The sequence below is a fragment of the Dipteris shenzhenensis genome, chromosome 14 (genome assembly GCF_047967505.1).
Source record: "Dipteris shenzhenensis isolate YYH24624 ecotype China chromosome 14, Dip_SZ_1.0, whole genome shotgun sequence".
Taxonomy (NCBI): Eukaryota; Viridiplantae; Streptophyta; class Polypodiopsida; order Gleicheniales; family Dipteridaceae; genus Dipteris; species Dipteris shenzhenensis.
Window position 1 is genome coordinate 29504337 of NC_141609.1, and position 5732 is coordinate 29510068.

The 5732-nt window shown below is 37.6% G+C and overlaps 1 pseudogene; it reads left to right on the forward strand.

Annotated features, from left to right (window-relative positions):
* The first annotated feature begins 3572 nt into the window (after positions 1-3572).
* LOC147894444 (uncharacterized) lies at positions 3573-5333 on the forward strand (annotated as a pseudogene).
* The last annotated feature ends 399 nt before the right edge of the window (positions 5334-5732 follow it).

The following is a 5732-nucleotide window of genomic DNA, read 5'->3' on the forward strand; positions in this document are numbered from 1 at the left end:
AAAGCAACCATCTTATTAGCTTGACCCCTCCCGACATAATTGGATGGTTATAGATGTGGTAAGCTACCTATGGAAATAGGTTTGGGATTGCAAGTTGTCTTTTCCCATGTCCTGCTCTCTCGAGTAAGAATCTATCTGCATTATGATCATTCGTGACATCATGCTATGAATACAAATGTCAATATTTCACACACACTAGTGCAGTGGCAAAGGAAGCCCATTGGGATCCCCAGCATCTTGAAAGCAAATCCTTGTTGAATTATTTTACATTCTTGGGCTTTTGAACCTAAGGCAGTAGACTCATTGTAGCATACACCCTCATTTCACCTTGAACTTGAGCTCGAGGGGGTCACTTCATCATATGTAACCCTATCACGTGAGTTTGACAAATGGGTTTTTATTAATTCCATTACTTACACACACACACACACACACACACACATATATATATATATACACATAAGGAAGTAGATTAAGACCCAAATGTTAATATACAAAAGGGTGTGTGTGTGTGTGTGTGTGTGTGCATATCTATGTGTATGTTTATGTGTGCATTTATTTATAGGTACTTGTATTTGTATGTGTGTGTTTCTACATTTCTTCATGTGTATGTATATGTATATACATGTGTGTTTTTTTGTATGTATATGTGTATGTTGTGCATCTATGCATGTGTGCATTTGTGGCAAATAAATTATGAATCTTTAAGTTCTCCTCCACTCATCCATCTTTCTTGATCGCTTCACCTTCTTGTTTTCCTCACCTCTTGTGATACAATTGTTACCTTGCTTTTCGCTTTTTTGGTCTTGTGAATTGAGCATAGTAGGAGGGACCAAGTTCCAACTGCTCCAGCTGAAAGCCTTAGATCTCTGCTCAATGCATGGAGCTTGTGACCAAGTTAGTATCTGGATTCTGGATAGAGGATGGGTTGGAGCTGCAGAAGTTGCCTACCTGCGTTTCCTTCATGTCTATAAATTTGGATGTCACTCTCATGTTGCTACAATGGGACCAACAAAGTCCCAAACATAGCAAAGGCAAGTCGAAGGTCAATGCCTAAGCATGCGATTTCTTGCCTCTTGCCATGAGTAGTCGTTGATCATCCCAGGTCACTCTCTGGCTCTTTGAAGACAAATTAAAACCATGATACCCTTTCATTCCTCTATAATGAGGCAAGCCACCCTTATGGAGTTTTGAGAATTGTAGCACCAACCACTTGTGCCCTCAAAAAAAGAACGATCACAAATAATTGTGTCTGCCTAGTCCTCCCCTAATCCCTCTTAGTCACTACCTCCAATTATCATGCAGCTGCATAAGGTTAATCTAATTGTTTCTGTGTTTGAGACTGGTTTGATGTAGATCTGACTGTTAATCTCGCTGATCAGTTCTACGACATTGTAATTGTACAAAACATCTTGTGATCATTTTAGCTTCTACTCAAAATGACCTAGGCAATTCAAGCAGGCTTATTCCTCTATTGTGCTTCTCCTTAATTCATCTTTATTTGCATATTTACCTCTGTGTGTTTTCTGGTTTGGCTACAGCTTTGCTTAGACCTTTGAGATTTCGTCCTCGACCAGTTTTGCCACCTATTTTTGCAGGATAATCCTTTTCAACGAACCATTGAGAAGACGAGATGCCAGACTGTATTGTAGGAAAGCAAGGAGAATAGGATTCTCTCTTAGATTGTCCATCAAACTTTAGTTATCATATAATAGACATGTCTTATAATCGAGCAAATAACAAACATGTCTTATAGCCGAGTGGGTTCTCTGTGTGTGTGTGTGTAGAATTACCAAAAAAAATTGTGTGTGTGTGTGTGTGTGTCTTATAGCCGACTGGGTTCTCTCTCTCTCTCTCTCTCTCTCTCTCTCTCTCTCTCTCTCTCTCTCTCTCTCTCTCTCTCTCCATGTTGCTTGCAGCGGAGTGGATTTTCTCTCTCTCTTTCCATGTTAGAATGCAAGCAGAGGTAGGAGAAGAAAGAAGATCAGCTAATTTTATTTGAGGGTGAAGGTTAGATATTAAGTTGATTGGTTTTTGTCTTATCGCATTGAAATCTTAGACACATGATTATGTAGAAGAGGACTCTACCCTTCTTAGTCAAGGTAAATGTAGATAAGAAATTTCATCCTTTGCTTTGTCCTAGGGAGGAAAATTAAACTTGTGGGATAGCTCCCATATTTTATTTAAATTTAGAACTTGTATTAAAAGTTACATGTATATTGAAAGAGAAATCGAGTGCAGTTTTATAGTAGCTAGCCTTCTACTAAGAGGATTTCGATTAATTGTCCCTAGATTTGTGTAGGTCATCGAGGAGACTCTCTATTAGCTTTGTGCTTGGTTAGCAATCCAAAATCAAAACTATAATTGAGGTAAATTTATCATAGCTTTGCTTGCTCTACTCAATAACCCACCCTTTGGCACATTTTCCCTCTCAACATTGTTATTGCTGAGTTGATAATATTACATGACTATTAGATATAGATGTAGTGTCATATTTGGCCTTTCGGCATAATACGTCGATCATCTAATTTGTCATGTAATATTTGAGTCAATTACTTGGGCCATGCATTTGCATGGTGCTTATCTTTCCGCACTGGATCGTATTACTTGATTATACATGCGGTTAGATAAGTAGGTCTGCATTTTGACATTTGGTTGTAATATTCGACCTTTGATGTCATTACAAGGACTCCTTACCATTGTTTTGAAATTATCTTGACATTTGGTCATATCATTCGACTGTATGTGTCATCTGTCAACCTTAGAAGAGTAATAGGATTCAACACTTTGTGGTTTATTTGGCTTTTGGTGTTGTTTCTTAGATATAGAATTTACAAAATAAGTAGGCTTTGATACTAGGTCATTTATTTGGCTCTCAGTGTCGTCGTAGCTTATTTCATAAAATAAAAGTTTAAACTTTGACACGTGGTCATTTATTTGGCTTTCGGTGTCGTTGCAGGTTATCACTATTGTATGACAGCTTTGGCTTTGACACTTGGTCATTTATTCAACTTTTGGTGTTGTTTTACTAACATTAATAAATGTAATTGTCCAAGCTTTGCCACTTAGTCAATTGTTTGATGTTCGTGTCATTGTAGCTTGCATATGAAATGGTTATATGTGTTGATTTAAACTCACATGTCATGCACAAATTGGCAATCTGAATTTTGCAGATCATGCACATGCAGGTGGAGGGGAGGTTATAATTAAGGTTCTCATTTGATTTTGAAGTATACCGGTCTCCTATCATGGCATCTTTTTTTAGGATTCAAGTGATTGACTATGATAATAAGGAGGAATTAGGTGTTGTTAGGGTGACAAGAGACATAGGTCATCCCACATTCTTTCATGTTCATGAACAAATTAAAGATGATGAGCTTCTATTGGAACCCTTTGAGTTTGTTGAGGATGAATATACAATAACCAAACGGTAAGAGGATCGATGGACAATCAATGATCAACTCTTAGTGCACATCAAGAGAAGTCTATGCTGCATAGAGGAAACTCCTTATCCATGTAAAAGACATTGCACTCAACCAACTGATGACATAAATCTTGATGCTTAAGTGCACATGTCTTCAAAGCTTTCTTTTCGATTACTGAGCCCACGTATTCTTGAACTTTGGCAGCATGAATCTGATAGAGTTAGATCAAAGCTAAAGGAAATGGTAGTCTCAAGGGATGATATGTTTGAGTTGCATTTTGAGGACTTCAATGGGGTGCCCCATGTCCGAATTTGGTGTCAAGAGTGTAATGAGCTTTATGGTAAAGGATCCATAGAAGGCAAACATGCAGCTTACAATTGCTTCTCTAACTTCATGAGATTTCACATCTTAGAAAGTAAAAAGCATGAGTTCAAGTATATGTTTGCTCAAGGACTATGAAAAGAAGATATGCCCAAAGTAGTGCATCAACCAACAAAGGATGACAAAAGAGAGAGAGAAGATGCAATAGAGAACATGAATTCTTTTATGTTGACAAATGAAGGTATTATTTGTTCCTTTATTCCTCAATTAGTATTTGCCATCTTCTTACATTGAGTCTCTTACTCATATCCTATCATTTCAATAGGTTGGGATTTTGAGGTTGATGAAGATACAATACATGATTTTGAGGACAAAATCTTGGTGAAGGTGCGATGAAAGTATGATGATGCGTGGCTGCATTTATGTCCTCCAAGATCATATTTGTACACGGTTCTTTTTTTTCCAAGAAAGAGACTTCTATTAAGTAAGAGAAAAAACCCGCGAGAGCAAGCTCAAAGCGGAATAGATCATGAAATCATGAGGATAAATTAAAAACCCCCTCAGAGTGAGGTGGAAAACAACCAAGGCTGAGGCTGAAAGTGCCACCTCAACCCTGTAGTGGTCTCAGAGAAGAAAGGAGAATCCTTCCATTCCCTGAAGAAAGAAGCCCTCCTAGCTGAGGCTACACGAGAGTCTCCCTGCATACCCGGTTCTCAATAAGCACACAAAGGAAAGCTCTCATATCAAGTCACTCACAAGAAAAGGTGAAAGTCCAAAGGTGGTACTCACTGGCTTGTGAGGGTGTCCTTGAAAGGATAAGGAGCATGATCCAAAGCAAAGATCTCTTAGCAACTTTTTGGTTTCAACAAAAACTAGAACGCTAAGTACGAGTGCTTTCTCTGTTGATTCAAGTTTTAATAGAGAAAATGAAACTTCTTTTGTAAATTTTGACTTGCTATGTTGGGGTCAAAGAAGGTAACAAGTATGTCAAGATAAAACCTTTCTTAGATTATCAATGTGGTGCAAAATATTGGTTTATAGAGCATCATGTCAAGGCGGCGTTATATAATGGAGGTAGTGACATTCATGTGGATGGATGCTTTCATCACATAAGTTGCATATGCATTTCACAAGATGGGCAACCATTTAAAGGTTTTACATGCCACTGTTGCAAGGGGATAGTTAAACTTGCTAACTTTAGAATGAGATTGTATAGAGAAGAGAAGGTTAAGAACAAGAGCGGAGATAGGGGTACCAGTTGTGGAAGAAGGATTTTAGAAATGAAAGTCTTTTTGCTAAAAGGCAAGTAAGAGACCTTTATAAGCAACTATAGTGGACAAAGTCTTAGGTTGCCATTCTTTCAATAAGAGTCCGCACTTTAAGAGAAGCTAGTGCTCATAGAGTCTCTAAAAAGATTTGGCAACAATATAATCGAATCCCATAGATTGGAAAAGTTTGGTGGTCAATTTTCCTAATGGTACTTTCTAAAAGATTTTGCCACAAGCATAATCATGTCAAGTGCAGGACGAAGATATAGTGAGAACACAAAGAGGTTGGAAGGATGTGGGGAGGCCCAAGGTTACATGACTTTTTGAGTTCCAACCTCAATCGACCTTCTTTATCAATGACAAAGCGAGGGCAAAGACTTGCTACTCAATTTGTACCTAGTATACATGGATATATTTTTTATGCAATCATTGAAACTTATGAAAAATAAAAAGAAAAACATGGAATCATAACAAGGATTCCCTTCATCATAGTGGAAGATGAAACTACAACAATAAAGAAACAGATAAGGTAACCATGTCAACCTCCTTTTTATCTAAATTATTTTCATAATCTAAATCTTGTTTTTAAATGCAAGAGGATTGCATATGAACTTATAGACGTGTGCTTATTATTGCTTGTAGGTGGAATCCAAAGGATGACATGCTCATGGGTTTTGATGGATATAAAAGAGATGATCATGAGTGCATGACTACATGC